This window comes from Sus scrofa, chromosome 13 (genome assembly GCF_054392235.1).
Source record: "Sus scrofa isolate SSC_HxYL_T2T_F1_AM1 chromosome 13, Sscrofa_HxYL_maternal_Yorkshire_Landrace_v2.0, whole genome shotgun sequence".
Lineage (NCBI taxonomy): Eukaryota > Metazoa > Chordata > Mammalia > Artiodactyla > Suidae > Sus > Sus scrofa.
In genome coordinates, this window is record NC_139395.1 from 61,911,436 (window position 1) to 61,934,537 (window position 23,102).

At 40.8% G+C, this 23,102-nt stretch overlaps 1 protein-coding gene and 1 long non-coding RNA gene across 40 annotated transcripts in view; one reads left to right on the top strand and one right to left on the bottom strand.

Moving 5' to 3' along the window:
- Nucleotides 1–23,102, bottom strand: part of MAGI1 (membrane associated guanylate kinase, WW and PDZ domain containing 1) — a 674,066-nt gene that overhangs the window by 188,392 nt on the left and 462,572 nt on the right. The window lies entirely within an intron of this gene.
- On the top strand, nt 15,291–19,216 carry LOC146397371 (uncharacterized). The gene is made up of 2 exons (XR_014823495.1): nt 15,291–17,494; nt 18,149–19,216. It is a non-coding gene; the product is annotated as an uncharacterized LOC146397371 (long non-coding RNA).

A 23,102-nucleotide genomic window follows, 5' to 3' on the forward strand; every position in this document is an offset into this window, starting at 1 on the left:
CAGGGGTGGCGGCGATAAACAGGGCTTTCAGGGTACATAGCCTGGGAGAGGAGGTCACATGGTCTCAACTAGGGGTAACCAAGGAAATATGGGCCCACCAAGAGTTGCAACCTTGTAAATGGATGTGGAGATGAGGGTCAAACAAGAGGGTCGGATTTACTTAAAAATGTAGCAGGAATAATACTGAACCTTCCATCATCATCAATATTATCATTTTACAAATAATTTTTAATAGCACCTGCCCTTTCACTAATGACTATTATGAGCCAAAAAGTATTGTCTCCTGGAGCAGAGCATTTTGAATTCACTGTGCAGGTGTTCCAGCCCACCACTGCGGCACTTTGGATAATACCAGTCATATCTTCCCTCTTCTGGAAACGTACATTGGCCTCAATTCATAAAATAAAAGCTAACTACCTTAGCTTGGCATTCAAGGTCCCTAAGAACAAACAAACAAACAAACACTGATCCTAAAAAAAACACCCTCCTCTCCAGCCCAAAAGCTGATTCACTCACTATCATGCAACCCGAGAAAGGGGAAACAATTTGTCTTCCTTCTGAAAGATGAAAAGGATGAAGCTCAGAGACGTTAAGTAACAGCCCAACTGTTAAGTTCCTGGAGCAATTGTTCCAGGTCAGCCCAAGTTCAAAGTCCTGGATCTTGGTCTCCCCATGCTACTGCATCCTGTAAAGCTTTAAATCCAAGAGGCATGGCTTTTGAACTTTGGACGATACTTCACCTCTTCTCTGGCAAGGATAAAACCTGAAAAAGCTGAACTCCCTAGGCTGAGGGGAAAAAAAAAAAGTCAGTTTTGAACCTGTCTCCTTCGCCCAGCTCTTCCTTTTGATTTCACAGAGAACTGTAGTTTTAATCTCAGGTGGAGTGTGGCAATAGTGAATGGGCGTCTTCATGGAAAATAATCAATTTGACTACATTGGGGTTGGCTCCCAGCATGTGCGTATCACTGCCCAGGACATCAAATCATCTCCAGAGAAGGCCAAAAAGCAGTTATTTGATAAATTTTACATCATGTTAAAATAATGTTTTTGTGTGAATTACAGAAGCAGAGGACAGTAAAATGCACACCCAGGGTCTGAAGCAGGCCTCCTCTCAAAGGTGTGGAAATACATTAGCCAAAGGAGTAACACATCACATTTACTCTTGTGTCTTTTTTTTTTTTTTTTTTTCCCAGCAGCCACAGGGGAGGATTTGCCATGAGGGGTTTCCCAAAGTACACAGCTGGCACAACTGCCTCAGTGGAGCTCATTAGCAGAGGAGATAAGCCTGATTCTGATAAGATGCAGTCAAGGAATGTCTAAGTTAGTAACTCTCAATAGGTGGGGATGGAGGTGGTGAGAGCCTCCTATTGAAGTGAAAGTGATTTTCAGTTTTGAATAATTATATTAGGTCATCCAGCATGTGGAATGGAGTGTCTGTAGTACACAGTGTTCCTGCTGAGAGGGTTCTTGAAGGCTGAGTGTTAGGAGGCAGAAAGCCTATAATTAGAAGCCCTGAAGCACCCACCTCTCCATGAAGAATGGAGGACAGTCTGCCCAGGTAATAGGGCTCTAAATGTGTGTGTGTGTGTGTGTGTGTGTGTGTGTGTGTGTGTGTGTGTGTGTGTGTGTGTCTCCCTGTCCCTACTTCTCAGCATCACCATCGAATTACCATATAATAACAAGGCTTATAAACTTCAAGGGGGCGGGGAAAGAATTAAAAGCAAAGGGAAACAAAAGAACCACTTTACAGGACTTGAAAAAAAATGTAATTTAGACGTTTGAACCCATATCCAAAGGAAGCTTGCATCTGATGTGGGGGTGGAAAGTGAGTGGCTCTGCCTTTGAAGCAGCCAGCAAACTTCCTTACCATACTCTGATTCCGAGCTACACAATTTCTCATTTCATTTGCACTCAGGGTAAACCTTCTTAGAAGCCCTTCTCCATGCTGCTGGTAAATGCCACAGGGAACCAGAAAATGAGGACCTGGAGATGATGTCACCATTCTTTTGTTTCTCTCCACTCAAATATATGAAAATGGGTTTCTTTGAGCCAATCTATCCTTTCTTGGGCCCTGATCCTCTGAATTACTTACTCTTGGAAGAGTCTGAAAAAAATTTGCATTTGCCTGTAACGGGTAGTCTGGCAAATCCAATTTAACTCTCTGGCCACTCTTGAACCATCAGCCTATCTCAAGCAGATGCGCATGCTACGCCTTGGTGAGGATTCTGAAATGAATTTTAGGTTTTGTGTCATTTACTGACTAATTTATGTTTCCCATTCACAGATGGCAAAGGTAAAAGTTTCCCAGTGGGAAAAAAGTACATCTTCACACAGCTTGGGGTTTTTGCTTTTCTGTCCAGGGCAATGATACCTCTCAGGCAGATTTAGTCCTCGCCTCAAATAGAAAGAGCTGGTAAATCAACTATAATAAAGTAAATAAATACATAAAAATAAATAAAAAGAAAGAGCTGTTCCTAATACTCCATTGAAAATCAAGAAAAGACACCACCTGATATTTCATTCAATGGCGTTATCTACATTCTGTCTCAAACAATAATACTGGTTATTTTGGTTTTGTTTTGCTTTGTTTTTTGAACCTTTCAAAATGGATGGAAAAATTAAGTCTGATTTAACCACTCTCAGCTCTGCATGGTATAACAATATCAACTCATACATTTGGAGTTTGACTAGCTGGAGGCACTTTCTCCACCGGACTCAACTGGCCACCCAGAACTTATTTTCTCTGTGGTAGGTATGAGTCGTGTCCTACATTTTGGTGGTTGGTATTTATTTTTTTTAAGTGCAAACATCATGGCCCTAACATCAAACAGAATTTAGTTTGGCTTTGAAGGTTTTTTTTTTTTTTTTTTTCCTTAAAATATAATATCCTTTTTTGGTATTTATTCAACACATTTTTTTTAAGCACTTACTATGTGTTGCCTTGTTCTGGGCATTGGAGATGCAACAGTGAGCAGACAAAAAGCCCTACCTTCATGTGATTCCTGTACCTGATGAGACACTTAACATTAACATTGCAAATGTATGCAGAGCTGACCCACAATTATTAACCCTAATCATGGAGTATTAACATAACAGGAAATTCTAATTAATGAGTGAGCATAGAAAGCTTTTCCTTGGTTTGAGGATATGCTATGTATTTTTTCTCCATTGATATTCTCGCTGTTTTTTAATATGAATAAGGCTACAAATTGACAGGCGTGATCACGGTTTAAACCTTGATCTTTGAAGTCTACCTGTCCTGGGGTAGATAACTTCAGCCTGCACTTGATTGTGACCTTTAGCAAGGTACTCAATTCCACTAAGTTTCAGTTTATATATCTTTCAATGGGGATAATAAAAATATCTCCCACTAGGTAAGGTTGTAGAAAATAAAGGCAAATCATTTAGTCCAGATCAGTGTTTTCTCGATTTTTTCCCCCATTACTGATCCTGCCAGTAAGCGTTTTTAGATTTCTTTCCGCCTAATTAACCCCCTTATCCAATGAAATTTTATTTTACTTTATTTATTTAGTTTTGTCTTTTTAGGGTCACGCCCAAGGCATAGATAGGGAAGTTCCCAGGCTAGGGGTAAAATTGGAGTTGCGGCTGCCTGCCACAGCAACTCTGGATCCGAGTCATGTCTGTAAACTATATCACAGCTCACAGCAATGCCAGATCCTTAACCTACTGAGTGAGGCCAGGGACTGAACTCGAGGCCTCATGGATACTAATTGGGTTCGTTATAGCCACAATGAGAACTCCTCCAATGAAATTTTAATACCACAGATATCCTGCATGACTCTTTAGGTATCACAGACATCTGTGTGTGTGTACATATATGTGTGTGTGTGTATAAATAAGATTTTTTTCACTTCCCAAGGAACCAGTGTTTTCCCCCCTTGAGGTGATACTGCTCCCCACTGAGATACTGGGCCTACACACTGGCTCATGGTGCTTGCTAAATCTAAGCCAATATAATAGTCATAACAAAAATAAATAAAATAAATATAAGACCCTCTGTCTCCTGACTAGAGAAGAACATAAAGTCTGATAAAAAGATAACAAGAAGTCCATTGGCTGTGATACCCAGGAAGCCAAAACCCAAATCCAGGTGCACAGCAGGCAGCATCTGGAGACTGGGGTTGAGCCCAAAACAAGAAGATGTTCTTGTGGATGGGAAAAGGGCAAGATGCAAAGTATCAGGGCAGCTGGACAAGAAGTGACTATAATTTTCTTTTTAAGGGCTGCACCTTCAACATTTGGAAGTTTCCAGGCTAGGGGTCTAATTGGAGCCTACACCACAGACACAGCAATGTAGGATCTGAGCTGCATCTGTGACCTATGCAACAGCTCATGGTAACACCGGGTCCTTAACCCACTAAGCGGGGCCAGGGATTGAACCCGCATCCTCGTGGATACTAGTTGGGTTCATTTCCACTGAGCCACAACGAGAACTCCAGGAGTAATTACAATTCTTAACCAGTCAGCTCAGGCTACCCATCGCTGCCACATGCAAAGAAGAATCAAGGCAACACCTAATTGCTCCAGGATATGTTTGCACAGAGTTTTTTCTTGCCTGAAAAGTCCTCTTTCCACCTTTCTGCTCACCCAAGTCTCACTCCTCCATCAAGTCTGCCAAAAGCCTCATTTCTTTCATGAAGTCTTTTCCAGTGGAAAATCCTTTCCACCCCTTAGTCATCACACAAATCTAAGTTGAAGGACATTTTACAGAGTAGCTGATCACAGTTTATTTATTATCTTTTAAGTGTCCAGGTCATGAAAGCCCAGGAATGGCTGAGGAACTGTCCCAGATTGGTGGGATACAACAACTAAATACAATGTGGGGTCCTACACTGGTTCCTGAGTCAGAAAATGACTTTAGTGGGAAAAATATATATATAGGGATATCCACTGGAGTTCCCTGATGGTCTAGTGGTTAGGACTTGGTGCTTTCACTGCTGGGGCCTGGGTTCATTCCCTGGTCTGAACTTAGATCTCACATCAAGCCACTGCTCACCATAACATTAAAAAACAAAATAAAACAAGCAAACAGAAAAAGAAAAGGAAGAAAAGAAAAAAAAAAAAAAGAGAGAAATCCAAATCATCCTAGTTAATAGTATTGTGCCCATGTTAATTTCCAGCTTTTGATCATTGTATCCTGGTTATATAAAATGTTACCATTAGGGGAAACTAGTTAGAGTATATATGGGAACTCTCTCAACTATTTCTACAACTTTTCTCCAAGTCTAAATTATTTCAAAATAAAAAAGTTAAAGAGAGATGATGATTTGTTCATTCATTCTTACAAGTATGTCCAGAGGGTTGGGAATCAGCCATGAACCAAACAAGACAGAAATCCTGGATATTATTATACTTTAGGGATTTCACTTTTCCTCAGAATAGCTGTGAGGCAACACCTATGGGCCTTATCCTGTCTACTAACGCCAGGCCACATCTGTGTTCTCTTTTCATATTCCCATAGCGGGAGTGTAAGTTGCTCACAGGCGGGGTAAGGCTCTTGTCCTCTGCTTTTCTCCAAGGGAGTGGACAGGAGAGGAGAGTGCCCAAGTCCACTGCATGGCATGTAACGTACGCCTGGAACAGTGCTTGGTGCAGACTAGATCTTTGATAGGCAAGAGGAGGTGCCATTTTTAAAAACAGAGCCTGGCACAAAGTAGGTGTCTGATTAACATGTTTCTTGCCTTGAATTTGAAAATCATCATCTGTTGTAGTTCCAGATGTGGCTCAGCAGCAACAAACTGACTAGTATCCGTGAAGATGTGGGTTTGAATCCTGGATGCGCTCAGTGGGTTAAGGCTCTGGTGTTGCTGTGAGCTGTGGTGTAAGGTCTGTGGCTTGGATCTGGCATTGCTGTGGCTGTGGCATAGGCTGGCCTGGGAACTTCCACATGCCACAGGTGCAGCCCTAAAAAAAAAGCCAAACAAAACAAGAACCAAACAACCCTCCCCGCCACAAAGGAGTTCCTGCTATGGCTCAGTGGAAATGAATCTGACTAGTATCCATGAGGATGCAGGTTCAATCCCTGGCCTCACTAAGTGGGTTAAGATCTGGTGTTGCCATGAGCTGTGGTGCAGTTTGCAGACATGGCTCAAATCCCAAGTTTCTGTGGCTGTGGTATAGGCCAGTGGCTACAGCTCCAATTCAACCCCTGACCCGGGAAGCTCTCTATGCCTCAGGTACAGCCCTGAAAAGAAAAAAGAAAAAAAAAAAAGCAAATAAATTACATTAAATTAAAATGATCATCTTTTGCTCTCCTTAGACTTAAATGCAATGATTTTATGACATGACATATGTAAATCTTTGACAAATAAATGTGTACATATGCTACAGAGCTTTGCGACAGAACGTTAGTGAATTTCTTTTGGAGATAGTGGAAAAGAGGAACAGAGACCTGAACTAATACACCCTAATGGACCCTAACACTTCAAAAAATAAATTAAGATGGCATTTAAAATATTTCAACAATGTACTTTCAGCAGAAATTGGCACAACACTGTAAATCAACTATACTTTAATAAAAGAAATTAATTTTTTTTTAAAAAGTACCTGAAACTATTAAATTTAGAATGGATAAGCAATGAGGCCCTACTGTACAGCACAAAGAACCATATCCAATCTCTTGGGATAAAACATGATGAAAGACAGTATGAGAAAAAGAATGTGTATATATAAAATATATATATTTATGACTAGGTCACTATACTGTACAGCAGAAATTGACCAACACTGTAAATCAACTATTCTCTAATAAAACTAAAATAAAACATTAAAAAAAAGACAAGGGATGATAAAAGAGAAACACCATACTTACCAGACGTTAGCTACTTACACATAATTAAAACAAACAAACAAAAAATCTTGTCAGATGGTTCTGAAATGCAGTGTGCTTTTGCGACTCAGAGAGGAATTGCATTTTTCTTGGCAAAGATCTCCCTGCTCATCCCCATACCTGAATCACCTGAAAAGTTTCCTTACTGCAGGCAATGATGTCTGTAATTTCAGGGTCAGATCTGACCTGTAGTCCATATATCTGTTCCTCTTTCAGGGTTCACTCTATTAGTGTCACCTACATCCACCCCATTCTAGAAGCCAGAATCTCAGCAATAATCCTGGATAACCCCTGCATGCACATCTCTAAGTAATGACAAAATTTCCTAACTATATTTCAGGTCCATCTATTATTATCTCTACTGCCAAGATTCTCATCCACCATGATCTTCAGCCTGGAAAATCATAATAGCTTCCAAACTGGCTTCCCTACCTGTAATCCATCCTGCTGATAGCAAACAAAAAGATCTTTTAAAAAAAATTTTGTGAGTAAATCTGATTATGTCATTCACCAGCCTAAGTCTTAGAGGAACAAAATCCTTGGGGGTTTGCGTTGTGACTCAGTGATAACAAAGAACCCAGCTAGTATCCATGAGGATGCAGGTTCGATCCCTGGCCTCGCTCAGTGGGTTAAGGATCCAGCGTTAATGGTGAGCTGTGGTGTAGGTTGCAGATGCAGCTCAGATCCTGCACTGCTGTGGTGTAGGCCGGCAGCTGCAGCTCCAATTAGACCCCTAGCCTGGGAACTACCATATGCCATGGGTGTCGTCATAAAAAAAAAAAAAAAAAAAAAAAAAAAAACCACCTTATTTTGGCCTGAAAGGACATGTTTGGTCTTGTCTCAACCAACCTTTCCAGCATTGTCTCTCAGCACATGATTCCTGGCTCTTTTTGCTCTTTCCTCAACTAGCCTTCTTGCATTTTGGAAAACATACCAAGCTGTGACCACTTGGGAAAGGTTATGCACCAAATCATACCCATTACAACTACTCAGACTTTGTATCTCATTTCTCATTTGAACAGCATCTTCTACTAAAAGACTTTCAGCAATCCCCGATTCTGTGAGTTGGTGGCCTCAAAGATAGCCTCTAGGGATGCTCATTTCTCGGTATTCAGATTCTGATACATTCTCTGCTCACACAGGGTACCACAGTTGGTCTACGTGACCAGTAATATTTGGAAAAGTGATGGTCTATCACTTCCAAAGTTAGGTTATAAGACACTACCATTTCCATCTTGGTCATATGTGCACACTCTCTGTCTCCTCTTGGACTGTTTGCTCTATGAGAAGCCAGCTGTCTTGCTATAAGCATCTGAGTACTGAAGCCTAGAGAGCCATGTAAACGATCTTCTAAGCACGTTCCTTAGCCCCAGTCAAGCTTTCAGATGACTGTAGCCCCAGCAAATGGCTTGACTGCATCCTCATGAGAAGCCTTGAGTTAAGTCCACCCAGCTACACCACTCCTGGATTTCTGACCCTCAGAATCTGAGATTAAACATTTGTTGTTTTAAATTGCTAAGTTTTAGGGTAATGGTGGTGGTGGGGGGGAGGTTATTTCTTCCACAGCAGTAGGTAATGAATACACTTGGTTAGTTGCCACTGTCACACTGTCTCAGAGAACCTTATTCCTCTCCTTCCTCATGCATATCCCATTGGGTAATGATGTTTCTGCGGAAGTAAGCTGATCATTGCTGGTATCCTCACCAGTTTTGCCTCTCCATCTCACTAGGGTATTTCCAGAACTTTGCACCAAACATGAAATGGACCCTCCAAAATATTAGCTATTTCAATTTTTCGAGTGATACCTGGAAGTTTTTCCTTCTATAATGTAATCACCTTACTAAATATACTTTTGGTAGGGAGTCTCCATACGTAATATAAGCCCTAAACATAGTGAGTAATAAAAATGAGACATCCTTGTAAACAAATCCCTCAAAGTCTTATCCACCATTAATGTCACTCTGCAGCATGCCTTCAACAGGGAATACCTGGAGTCACACCCAAGAGTCTAATAATAATAAAATAGCATCTGATCCTCATCTGGCCAGATTGCAATCTCCCTCATGTCACTGTCTTGCAGATCTCTAGAAGTCCAAGGCACTAATAGGCTTTCTCATCCTTGAAGGATAATTATCACCGTTCTCCATGTTAAGTACACTGTCTTCCTAAGAACTAGAGGTAATTGCTATCAACGCGCAACCAGGGGACTAACTGCCCCAATTTGTGTGTCTATTTTTAATTGGGTGATTTTCATTCAACCACAGATGACCACCACTTTATTGGTCTCCTCTCTGGAAAATGAAGACTGCTGGTCATAAGTAGAATCATCCTTGAAGTAAAAATACACCCAGGAGTGCCACAAAAGATCTGACAGACCATCAATGCACAATGTTAACTCAAACTGGTGATAGATTTTATTTTGTTCTTGCACAATCCACCCTCAGTCACTGCCTCAACTCAGGGCCTGTGGCCCATGATGCACTTCCAAGAAACACAAGACTTTGGCCATCATTTCCAGTGGGGTGACTGTGGAAGCAAGGGTTGTCCAGCCTTACCTAAATACACATTCTCAGCAGGGGTGCTTGCTTAAAAAAAAAAAATCCAGATTTTGGACACCCCCTTGATACATTCAGTCAGAATTTCCAGAGGAAAGGCCTAGAGGTCTGCATTTTAAACAAGTAACTCAAGAAATAGACTCTCTTAACAGAATGAAAAGCTCCTGTGTAACCTAGAATCACTTCCACTCTATGGGGCTAAGATTTCACATATGTACACATTTGCTCTACAGAAAACTGAAGAGAACAATGAACCTTCTAACATTAGGAACTTCATTCTCAAGTATGACTGCTTCGCCATATTAGGCTTCTCACAGGGGAACCAAGAGGATCAAATTAGACACACCGCGCAAGAGACGGCTCAATTCCTTTTTGCAATAGGTGGGGGTAAAAAAAAAAAAAAAAAGTCATAGAACAATGAAAATAACAATACTCTTCATGGAGTTCATGTTCCTTAGTGATTTTACTAATAAGAAACCAACATTCATATCTCCTCAGACCATCTTCCTCAGAAGCTGTGCATTAGAAGGAAATTATCAGAACGTATTTTTATGTCACTATTCACCATAACAAATAAATGGGACTGCAAAGAGCAGACTGAGTCATCTTTTCAGTTTCCTCAGCCACTCTTTCTTAACCTCGGGATTATGAAGAAGCAGCTGTTTTTGACCCCAACTTCCAACTTATTTTAAGCAGACCTATCTGAACATTGGAGGGACATTTCCATGTAAATGGCCGATACTGCAATATTTTCAGTTTCCAAAATGCCCATTATCCACATGAAAATATCTGTCTATACAGTACTTCAAATGTTTAAACTTACTTTTACTTTAATTTTTTCCCTCTGCTCTCTGTTGAAATATCTCTAATATTCCTGGTGCTTGCTCAGTAGATGGCAAGTGCCACATGATGTGATTTAATCCATTACTTCACGTAATCTATCTCAAACCTCTTGAAAAAAGGGGACTCTTCCCTTTTTATATGACAGAAAATGAACGCTTGGAGTTTACAAAATATGTCTAAGTTCACATGGCTCACAGGTAATGAATAAACAAGAATTTCAAACAAATCGGAATGATCCAGCAATCCCATTTCTGGGCACATATTGAAAGGACATAAAATCAGTATCTCAAAGAAATATCTGCCTTGCTCTGTTTATTACAGAATTATTCACAATAACCAAGACATGGAAAAAAGCTAAGTTTCCATCCACAGATGAATTGATAAAGAAAATGTTTTACACACCCATGCCCACACACCCACGCCAACACACACACACACACACACACACACGAATACTACTCAGCCATACAAGGAAGGAAATCTTGCAATTTGCGACAACTTGGATGAACCTGGAGGACATCATGCTAAGTGAAATGAGCCAGACACAAAAAGAAAAAAATAGTGCATGATCTCATCTCTATGTAGAGTCTAAAAAGGTTGAACTCACAGAATCAGAGAGCATGATGGTGGTTGCCAGGGGCTAAGAGGTGAAGACAAGGGGGAGATGTTGGTCAAAGGGCACACATTTTCAGTTACAAAAAGAGTGAGTTCTGGGGATCTAATGTACCACATGATGACGATGGTTAATAATAGGGTATTGCATATTTTGCTGAGAGTAGATCTTTTTAAGTAGTTTCACCACACACAGCAAAAGGTAACTATGTGAAGTGATGGACATATTAATTCATTTGATTTGGTAATCATTTCATAATGCACATGTATATTAAATCATCACATCATACATTTTAAATATATACAATTTTTATTTGTCAATTATACCTAACAATGCTGGGGAAAAATAAAATCAAAACAAATCTGACTTCAAAGCTTCTTTTTTGTCAAAACAGCAAACTCTATATATGTAGAATAAAAATCATATCTTTCCACTATGAGATTAAAAATGCTGATTGAGGACAAATAAAAAGAGGATTCCCTAGCATACCTCAGTGTTGATTTTCTGTTACTTCAGAGAAAGGAACACATTATTGCCACTTCAATCAATCTATTTTTAAATTAAAAGGTCCAGAGAAAGACAAATACTATATGATATCATTTATATGTGGAATCTAAAAAATACAGCAAACTAGTAAATAATAACCAAAAAGAAGTAGGCTCACAGGACTTCCTCTTGTGGCTCAGTGGTTAACGAATCTGACTAGGAACCATGAGGTTTTGGGTTCGATCCCTGGCCTTGCTCAGTGGGTTAGGGATCTGGTGTTGCTGTGAGCTGTGGTGTAGGTTGCAGACACGGCTTGGATCCTGAATTGCTGTGGCTCTGGCATAGGCTGGTGGCTATAGCTCCGATTCAACCCCTAGTCTGGAAACCTCCATATGCTGTGGGAGCGGCCCTAGAAAAGGCACAAAGACAAACAAAACAAAACAAACAAAAAAAGAAGTAGGCTCACAAATACAGAGAACAAACTACTAGTTAGCAAGAGAAGGTAAGGGGTGGGAGTTCCTGTCGTGGCTCAGCAGCTAACGAATCTGACTACCATCCATGAGGATGCAGGTTCAACCCTGGCCTCGCTCAGTGGGTTAAGGATCTGGCATTGCCATGAGCTGTGGTATAGGTCACAGACACAGCTCAGATCCTGCATTGCTATAGCTGTGGTGTAGGTCAGCGGCTACAGCTCTGATTTGACCCCTAACCTTGGAACCTCCCTATGCCGCAAATGTGGCCCGAAAAAGCAAAAAAAAAAAGAGGGGAGGGGATAAGGTAAAGAAGGTAAGGGGCTAAGAGGTAGAAATTGTTATGTATAAAATAAGCTACAAGGGTATAGTGTATAGCACAAGGAATTTAACCAACACTTTATAAAACTTTATAATATCTGTAAGTGGAACATAACCTTTAAAAATTGTGAATCACTGTTTTGTACACTTGTAACTTACATAACACTGTACGCCAACTATCCCTCAATTTAAAAAAAAAAAGAAAAAATTAAAGGTGACCATTAGGATGGTGCAATGAAAAATGTTTTCCTTGGGAAGGAGTTCCCATTGTGGCTCAGAGGGTTAAGAATCTAACTAGTATCCATAAGGATGCGGGTTCGATCCCTGGCCTCACTCAGTAGGTTAAAGGATCCAGTGTTGCCTCGAGCTGCAGTGTAGGTTGCAGATGCAGCTGAGAACTGGCGTTGCTGTGGCTGTGGTGTAGGCCAGCAGCTCCAGATCCGATTCAATCCCTACCCTGGGAAGTTCCATGTGCCGCATGCATGGCCCTAAAAAGATTAAAAAAAAAAAAAATTGAAAAATGTACTCCTATCACTCATTCTGCCTTTAAATAAGAAGAGACTACTAGAATTACTAGAGCAAACCCTAAGACAGTTTTGGATTCAAAAGAAGCCAGTTACCTGCAATCAATTCAACAGGGTCAGAGGGAATGTGAACTGTTTCCTATTCTCTTTGTTACCAGATACGGAAAGATGGACACATAACAGATGCAAAGCCACTAAGGAAAACCCATCTCGGACCAAGGCACAGTGATGAGGTTTGCCCACGCAGAAGGGTTTCCTGCTGTGGTGCCCACCCATTCAAGACAAGGCGAGCCAAGTGGCCTGTCTCCAGATACTCAGCAAGTCTGGGCTAAAGACTGCATGGTCAGGACTCCAGGGGCGAGATGCTCAAGTCGCAGATTTGAGCATCAAGGAAGGTGATCCCCGGAGACAAGTTCTTGCATCAGTACAAATGAAGCCCAATTTTTGGAAATGTTCAAGCCAGCACATCTTTCCTTACTGTGTCTTTTTTTTTTTTTTTTTTAGTTTATTTTTTTTATGATTTTAAGCTTTTCCGTTATAGTTGATTTACAGTGGTCTATCAATTTCTGCTGAACAGCCTTACTGTATCTTCTTGACACAACACAACCAATATGACAGATACATAGAGAAGGAGAAAAACAAGCTGTTTCTTCTGTATTCTGTATATTGTTTTCAGTATCAAACCCAGTGCATTGCCTATTTCTGTAATGAGCCCTATACTTGAAGGTTTTATCAAGAATTTGTGCCTCCAGGTAGAAAAACCTTCCACAAATCTTCAAACATGAAAGAAAAACTGACTAAGAAAACTGAATATACGACAGTGATTTTTCCCCACATCAACAACTTCCCTGGAGTTTCCGTTGTGGCTCAGTGGTTAACGAACCTGACAAGTAACCACAGGGTTGCAAGTTCAATCCCTGGCCTCGCTCAGTCGGTTAAGGATCTGGCCTTGACTTGCTGTGAGCTGTGGTGTAGGTCACAGACGCAGCTCGGATCTGGTGTTGCTGTGGCTGTGGCTGTGGTGTAGGCTGGCAGCTACAGCTCCGATTTGACCCACAGCCTGGGAACCTCCATATGCCTCTGGTGAGGCCCTAAGAAGACAAAACACACACACACACACACACACACACACACACACACACACACACACTACCTTCCCTATTTGACTCCCACTCCCCTCCAGACTTGTATTCACTCCTTCATGCTCAATACAAGGGACCCAATTAGAATATCTTTGGCAGGGGCAAAGGAAGAATAAGGACCCTTGCCAGAATAAAGTAGAGGATATTAGCAAAGAAGAATTCAAAAGTTCTATTTTACGCATTTTACAAAGAAACCACCACACAAAAACCTCAAACTCATGAAGCAAAATTCAAGGACGTGCTTAGCTTGAGGTAGGGGTGGTGGTCCATAAACTCCCTGAAATCACAGGCAAACTTTGGGAACATGTCTTCATAAGCCTTGTTTGTGGGAGAGGGTTGATGGATTTCATTCTATTATAAAAAAAAAAAAAAAAAAAAAAAATCTGACTCCCTTGGCCACCTGACATATTAAGTTCTGGTTTCTTCTAGAGAAGTCCTAGGATCTTAGGATGTTCAAGTAGACAGGCACTTGAGACATAATTTATGGCCACTCTCATCTTGCACATGAGAAAACCGAGACATGCAGATGTGATGTTTACTACCATCACTTAAAGAAAATAAAATACGAATTTCTCACTTTTTAAAATAAGCCACTGTTTTATAAAACTTTATTGACACATTCAGACAGACTCAGCTGAACCACAGCTGGGCAGATACGCCCACCTCAGCTGTAATAAGGAGATCACATGTTTTTATAATATTTTATAGAAAATAAAATCATAAAACATAACATGTTTTATCAAATCTAAGGTAACAATTACAATTTAGGAAGCACAATAAGGCAGAAAAAATACTGCAATTAAATGGCAACTTGCCATTGATGGTAGAATGCATTTCAATTTCTGAAACACTAAAATACCATGCATCTTAGAGTTGATGAAATACGGTATTACAAAAAAAGAAATGCTTTGGCTTATAAAGCTCGTGAAAGAACAGAATGTTGTCAACTTCCTTTTGTAATAATTTAAACATAAGAAGAAGCATGTGGAACATCTCATACATTAAAAGTCCTCTTTTCAACATGTGTGAGACCAGCGCATACTGAGTAAATCAAAAGAGTTGCACAAAAGAAATAACACACAATTATTGTGCATACTTCAATATCTTATTTTAACACAGAGAGCATTCATGCTTTTATCCATCTTTTAAAGTAGAGGAGTTCCCATTGTGGCTCAGCAGTAATGCACCCGACTAGGATCCATAAGTATGCGGGTTTGATCCCTGGCCTTGCTCAGTGGGTTAAGGATCTGGTACTGCCATGAGCTGTGATGTAGGTTGCAGATATGGTTCAGATCTAGCATTCATTGGCTGTGATGTAGACTGGCATCTGTAGCCTGAGGACTTTTTGGGACCTATGTTGTCAGGTTAGGATTGAGAGGCTCTTTCTTGATATAAACTACACATAATTTAGAGTCTATGATTCCAAATTTGGGTTCATTTGAAATGGAGTGATAATATAAAGACACTTGCAAAACAACACAAGCGGTTTTTTTGTTTTTTTGTTTTTTTTTAAATGACGTCTCTTTATATAGTCCTTCCTGCACCTAATTTAACAACCTGGCCGCAACCAGCGTGAACTAACCAGGCATGCAAGTGAGACACCTTGCATGTGGCCTATCTAACCCCTAGTCAAGCCTCTGAAGGACAAGAGCAACTAACGCTGACAACCACTGAGATGAACCTGACCCAGAACCAGCCAGCTAAGCCAGCCCCAGTTTCTTCTTCTGTAGAAACTGTATGATGTAATACAATGTTTTAAGCTGCTAGGTTTCGCGATAGTTTGTCACAAAGCAGTGACAACGAATGCAGAAGCCTTCTAGATGATGTGGGCAATCAGCAAGCTGAGGGCATCTTTCAGAACAAAGGGCAGGTTGGTTCATGGAGCTTCCTTAAAAGAGGTTTTCTGAAGTTCTGTACTACTCAAAGCTACCAAATATACCTTTGTATGCCAGACTGTTGTCTCCTTTCCTAATTCCTCAGTAAGGTACTGGACCAAAGATGAGTAATGAATTTAGAGGATGTGTGGGGGTTAGTAGATGCAAACTATTACCTATAAGATGGATAAACAACAAGGTCCTACTGCGTAGCATAGGAAACTATATTCAAAATCCTGGGATAAACCATGATGGAAAAGAATAGAAAAACAGAATGCGTAAATGTGTATAACTGAGTCTTTTGTCGTACAGCAGAAATTGACAATATTGTAAATCTACAATACATCAATTAAAAAAAGTAAGTTAATAAAAAAAAAAGAGAAAGTGTGATAATGACACCAGTAAGTAGCAGGGTTGGGTTAAAGGGACTGAGCCCTATATGCAAATTAAATTTGAGAAGAAAAGAAGATACAAGAAAACCAAGCCTACTCTGTGCTTGCTGCATTTATGATGGCAAATCAATGCAATCATATTCTACCCTATTCTGCCTTAACACCTGCAAGTGGCTTCCAGCCAAGAACGTCAATCCTGTTTTCCTCTCTTCTCATATTGCACTGCACCCCCAAAAGTCTATATCAGGGATTGATCAGCACCTGGAAGAGCCCAGGCCTGAAAAAGTAGGTGTCCAAAGCCCACATACAAATGTGTTTCATAACACAAAATCAGGGGCAGAAAAAACAAGGGAAAAGTGAACTGAAAAATACCTACATTTCAAAATAGTCAATCCAGCCCATTTCTGAATGCATAGAAAGTCAATTAGCAGAAACTCTGACATTTTATTCAAATCCTCATGGTCAAGGCTTAGTTAAATAAATCCATTCTGTGAAATACAAAAGTAGGCTAACATATTTTATGAGCAGGTGTTGGGTGAAACAGGCTCTTCAGTCTTCAAAATTCAGAGAAGGGCAAGGGCAGGTTCTGACTGGCAAAAACAGAGAAATGGATACCATGGTTGGCTGTGTCCTGAATATACCTCCTTTTGAAAAATTACCCTATAAAGGAGATACTGTCATTGCAAATTTCAAAGATAGGGAAACAGATCAAGGGGATTAAGAATTCACCCCAAATCACATAGTCAGCCTGACTTTAGTGCACTCATTTTCCCTGCTCTACGTTAAGATGGGGCAGCTGATACATAGATGCTTCTCTCCTGGTCTTTTTTCCCATTGGCACTGGTTAGAGCAGGGGCATTCCAGTTGCTCATTCTCTGGGATGCTGGTGGATTCCCACTAACTGTGGACTTCACCAGGCTGCAGGAAGAACTGAGAAGAAAATCAGAGCTGAACTCCAGCTCAAAAGTAAGAGCCTAATTTTGGTAAAAACATAGATAAATCACCTTTTAGCTCCTCGGCCTCCAGGACTGAAATCGCTACAACAGCACAGAAGATAGAATCAAAAAGTGAATTCAAAACTCTCCCACCTCTTGTAAGCTGTGCAATCTTGGATAAGTCAGGTTAAACCAACATCACAGGGTGTCATAAAAATTACATGAGAATGTTTATATAATAGTTGCCAATAGCAAGCACCCAGTACACCAATGGTATGGATCCGTAACAGGATTGGTGCTTGTGAGTGCAAAGAAAATCAATTAGCGGAAACTATGGACATTTTATTCATAATCCTCATGGTCAAGGCTTAGTTAAACAAATCCATTCTGTGAAATACAAAAGTAGGAGTTCCTGTAGTGACTCAGTGGTTAACAAATCTGACTAGGAACCATGAGGTTGTGGGTTTGATCCCTGGCCTTACTCAGTGGGTTAAGGATCCGGCATTGCCATGAGCTGTGGTATAGGTCAAAGATGTGGCTCGGATCTGGCGTTGCTGTGGCTTTGGCGTAGGCTGGTGGCTACAGCTCTGATTGGACCCCTAGCCTGGGAACCTCCATGTACTGCGGGTGCGGCTCTAGAAAAGACAAAAAAGCCAAAAAAAAAAAAAAAAAAAAAAAAGTAGGCTAACATATTTTATGAGCAGGTGTTAGGTGAAACAGGCTCTTCAGTCTGTTTTGCATGCAGAATGTTTTGCACATTCCAGCCTGGGTTCCAACCTAGATGCAGCCACTTCCAAGCTGGGTAAGTGAGGTACTCCATATTCCAAAAACTCAACATTCTCATCAGTAAAATGGGTCTCACAATTGTGCCAGCTCTTTGGGTTGTTATGAGGAGTTGATTCAATCCAATTATTGCTAACAACTAATGGTTAATGAATGTGTATTTATGTCAGACCAATCCCGTTTATTTTGTTTTGTTTTTTAAGGCTGCACCTGTGGCATATGCAAGTTCCCACGCCAGGGGTCAAATCAGAGCTGCAACTGCCAGCCTACACCATAGCCACAGCGACAGCAGATCCAAGCTGAGTCTGTGACCTACACCACAGCTCATGGCAAGGCTGGATCCTTAACCCACTGAGCGAGGTCAGGGATGGAACCTGCATCCTCATGGATACTAGTCAGGTTCATTACTGCTGAGTCACAATGGGAATTCCAGACCCAGCCTTTTTATTTGTATTCTTTATTTGGATAAGCCTTCTTTGCCCTTATCTTTTTACCTACTAAGGCAGGTACCAGTGTATTGCACTCAGAAAGGACTTCATACACTGAGCTTCCAGCAGCAGCACATTATGAGGAAGCTCTCCTGCAATAGGAGGCTGAACTCTGGGGAACACAAGACCCAGGTCCCCCCTGACCAAATGGACCACCCGGGCTCGTGTACCTTTTGCTTTCCATTCTTTCCCTGCTATTAAAGCCACCCTCCTGACTGGGTCATTAAAAACCGACCGGAACAGAGGGCAGGGCTGGCAAATGACCTCATGGATCCTGGGCCAGAGCCTCTGCCTTCAACATGGCTACAAAAATAGATAACAAATCTTTTAAGGGGAAAAAAAGGGCAGAACAAATCTATTTTAAAGATTCTTTCCTTCCTTTTACAATCACAATGTGCTTCACAAGTGCCCTGATTTTGATATTTCCACTGCCATCTTCTGCCCCTGCTTTTGGCCTCCTTCCACATCTAATTCTGATTTTTCTTGTTCACTGAATAGATCTAGCCAAGGCAAAGAGACAATTAGATGGCATAAGAATGAATTAGATTAAAAAAAAAAAAAAAACACCCTTATAAATAACTCCCTGCAGAAATCTTGAAATAACTGTGGACAATAGTTGTCATCCAATATATGATACGAACAACAATAAGACCAGCAACAACAACAAAAAACAAAATAGTGGACCATGGCCCATGGCTATTTCCAAATCCCCCAGGAAATTAAAAACAGGCATAGCCTCATCTCAAGTTCAACAGCAAACTAAACATTTATTTGCTTAACATTTTAATGGCCTAACAGTATTCTAATCTGCAGCCACAGTCTTTAGCAGAGAGACTGCTTGTCAACCTGCTCTTAAATGGCATCACTGATGTTCTTGTTTTGTTCTGTTTGGTTTCCCTTTTTCAGCTCCACCCGAGGCACATGGAAGTTCCCAAGCCAGGGATTGAATCCGAGCCTCAGCTGTGACCTACGTGGCAGCTGCAGCAACACTGGACCCTTTAACCCACTGAGCTGGACTGGGGACCAAATCCATGCCTCTGCAGCGACCCACCCCTCTGCAGCTGGATTCTTAGTCTGGTCACAGAAGCAACTCCTGGCATCATTAAGATTTTAATGTCATTAAATGTCCATGAGAAAATAAGTTTACTAGCCCCTCATTGCCAACAAACTCATCAGTGGCAGAAATACAGTATGTTTCCAAAGGCTTCAGACCTAGTTGGACAACAACTTAAACATAAAGATGGGCCAGCAGGCTACACATCCAGACTACAGGTTCCCCAGAGAAGATAAAAACAACAGGCCTTCAGTCAAGGCTGGCTGAACTGCCAAGATACTGTGGATATGTCCAAGTCCTGCTCAAAACTAGAGAGTCACCAACAGGCACCCATTCTAGCCTGTATGCACACATACATACATACATGCTTATACATGCACATATGTGTGTGCATAAGCAATTTATTAAAGGCTTAAACACAGTTCTAGTGACAACGAACAAGAGAAAAAAAATGTGCACCTGATTTAAGACAACTTTTCCCTTTTTTTTTCTCATTACCCATACTGTAAGCCTACATCAGATACAGGCTAACCGGAATAAAAATAAGCATTTTTATCAAAGGCCTACTGTCATGTTTCTTGCTGTTACTCCATAAGATAGATCCAAATCTAGCATGCCAGTACTAATTATAAAACATGGAGGCACATTCACAGACAGCAAATATTGTACAAAACTTTAGGAGTAAACAACAACAATGACAATACACGGTGGCCACCTGGATTCATGATTGTTAAGTCACAGGGTTTTGGTTGATTTACTATCTCAGACCCTCACCTCCTTCAACTAGACAATGTGGTTCAGTTTGGGTAAAACTGCTCTTATTAAGAAATATTTATGCCACAACCTACATGCTCATACTCACACAATGGATTCAGAGGAAATCCTTACCAGTTATGTGGCAGTTATAGGAACCGGCAGAAAAAAAATGGCACATTCTAAACAGAAAAAAAGGATAAACAAAAGCAACTCTGGTTAACATGTTACACATCTACACACATCATCTATATTCTCTTGGGAAAAAGACAAGAAAGATATCAACATGAAAACATTAACAGTGACTAAGTAGTGGAATTTGGGTGGTTGTCATTTCCTCCATTTGGCTTATCCTTTTTCTTTCCACAATTCACACAAATGATCTCTGTGATAGTTACATGAACTGCAAATGGCAGCACAGGCAGAAGGACACACTTCATGCTCAAAACCTGGAGAATTTTGTTTTCTGAGTTCCTTTAAGGCTTTGGCTAACATGACATGTTAATGCAGAAGTCACTTTTCCCAAGTTGGTGCTACTGGGGTTTTGTTTGCTTTCTTTGGGATGTGGATCATAGGCTTGCACTCAAGAGTTTGGGCATTCAGCAAAAAGCACTCCAAGGCGCAAAAGAGTTTTAATTAGCAGTAGTTTTCCAAAAGCAGGCAAAATTGACAGAGGTTCTGCAGTGTCAGAATGAACCTAAGAAGCTTTTAAGGCCTTTAGTTCAAAATGTTCAGTAATGCTTATAAAAGCTGTGGTATCTATCTATCTATCTATCTATGGCCTTGCCCATGGCATGGAGAAGTTCCCAGGCCAGGGATCAAACCCAAGTCAACACAGTGACTGGAGCCATAGCAGTGACCATGCCGGATCTTTAAACTATTGAGCCACCAGGGAACTCTGATCTTTAGATACATTAGTTAAAATCCTCTGAATGTATCTGTGTGGCTGTATATCAATCTTCATTTGGAGGTTATGTCTAAAGACTAAACTGGGACTTCCTGCTGTGGCAGAACGGGATCAGTGGTGTCTTTGGAGCACCAGGACGCAGGTCTAGCATTGCTACAGCTGTGGAGTAGGTCACAACTGCCACTCGGATCTGATCCCTGGCCCAGAAACTCCATATGCCATGGGCTGCCAAAAAAAAAAAGGTCTAAATTGGGGCCATTCTTCCTTTTGCACAACCACACTGTCTGTGAAGGATGAAAAGGAATGCCCTACCTCCCACTCAAAACACAAACAAACAAAAAAATGATGCTACAGACAGCAGCTACAAAATCTTTCTTTTGAATGAATGTCCTACTACATTTGGTAGAAAGCACTGTAACTATGTCTGCAACCACTTCATCAAATCCAACAAAGAAAAAGAAAGAAAAGAAAAAGGGGGGAAAGCAGCAAATTCTCCTCATACGCTGCTGTTATGTACCCACTGGCATGTGGTATTTACATTTAATTTAAGCTGAACAAGACCCTGGCAAATCTCTTTTAGCAACTCAGTGTTTCCTTCAAAGGGATGTTAGGACACAAATCCTATTATCAGCATCCATGTCAACAGCAACACAGAAACCTTTAAAGCCCAGTCCTAAGGGATCTATTTACCAAGGGAAGGACCCAACCAGAGGGGCAACTGACATGAAGTGTTGAAGGGCCCAACCTCCACTTTAATACCGACTCTTCATAAATTCTTCTCACCTCTGAGTAAGCTGCAAGTAGTGTTCTTGTTGGTAGTGAAGCAGGAATTATTTTCTCATCTCCTTCCCACTTCTTATCCAGTTTAGCTCCCAGACTTTGTGGCAAATAAAATAATTTTTTAAAATTCTTTTGTTCTTTTCTAATTTTTTTTTTTTCCTTTTTAGGGCCTCACCTGCAGCGTATGGAGTTCCCAGGCTAGGGGTCCAATCAGAGCTACAGCTGCTGGACTATACCACAGCCACAGCAACATCAGATCCGAGCTGTGTCTGCAACCTACACTTCTTTTTAGAATTTTTTTAATTAAAAAAAAAAATTGTTTTCTCTTTTTGACTGCTACACAGCATATGGAAGTTCCTGGGCCAGGGATCAAATCTGAGCTGCAGTTGCAACAACACCTCTAACCCACTGTGCAGGGCCAGGGACCAAACATGTGCCTGGTACTATAGAAACACCACCAATACCACTGTGCCAGAGCAAAACTCCAAAATAAAATAATTTCTGACAGGGAAATGTGCATTTTGGAATTTGTTGTTGTTCACAGGAGGTTAGAGAGACCTTGTTATAGCCATCCAAGCGATGCAGGTGACGCCTTGTTATGGTCTGTCGTCAATGCTTAATTAACTATAATCAAATCAGGGTGCAGAATGGAGTCATCTTTCTGAAACTCCAAGTCAGGGAGCCACTGCACATGAGCAGGACACTTTGACATGATTACCAACATGCTTTGCTCAGGTTGGCTGCTTTGGCAATAGATTTAATTTCCCTAGCAGTGCACTGGGTAATAGGGACTATGAGTAACTAGGGTCTGAAATTTATTCAATCTGCACCTGTTTAGTGCCTGCCTTGGGTGAGGCTCTGTGCAAGGTTCTGTGTGTTGGTTTCAAAGAAGAACTGTTGCCAAGTTTGCTTTAGGACTTTAATAACCACATCATGTATTAAATATAAATGCAGGGTATCTTGAAAAGCCTCTGATAATGCTCCATAAATTTCACTTACAGAATGAGTCAAGCCTTTAAGTGTATGGATGCCTGTCCCATTAGTGTGATTTCCAGGGTTACTTATCCTCTGTGCTTCTGAGGTTTCTATGACTGAGAGCAATGAGTTAATAAAAACATCCATGTGTACTTTTATTATTCATTTACAGCAGCTGACACAAAGTGGCAGCCCATGTGCTAAATCCAACCAGCTAAGAAATTTTTGTCTGGCTATCATAGTGCTTCTAATTCTTTTTACAAATTAGTTGCCAAGCAAGCCAAGTGGTATCAATGGATGAATGGATAAACAAATCATGATATACACATACAAAGGAATATTATGTAGCCTTAAAAA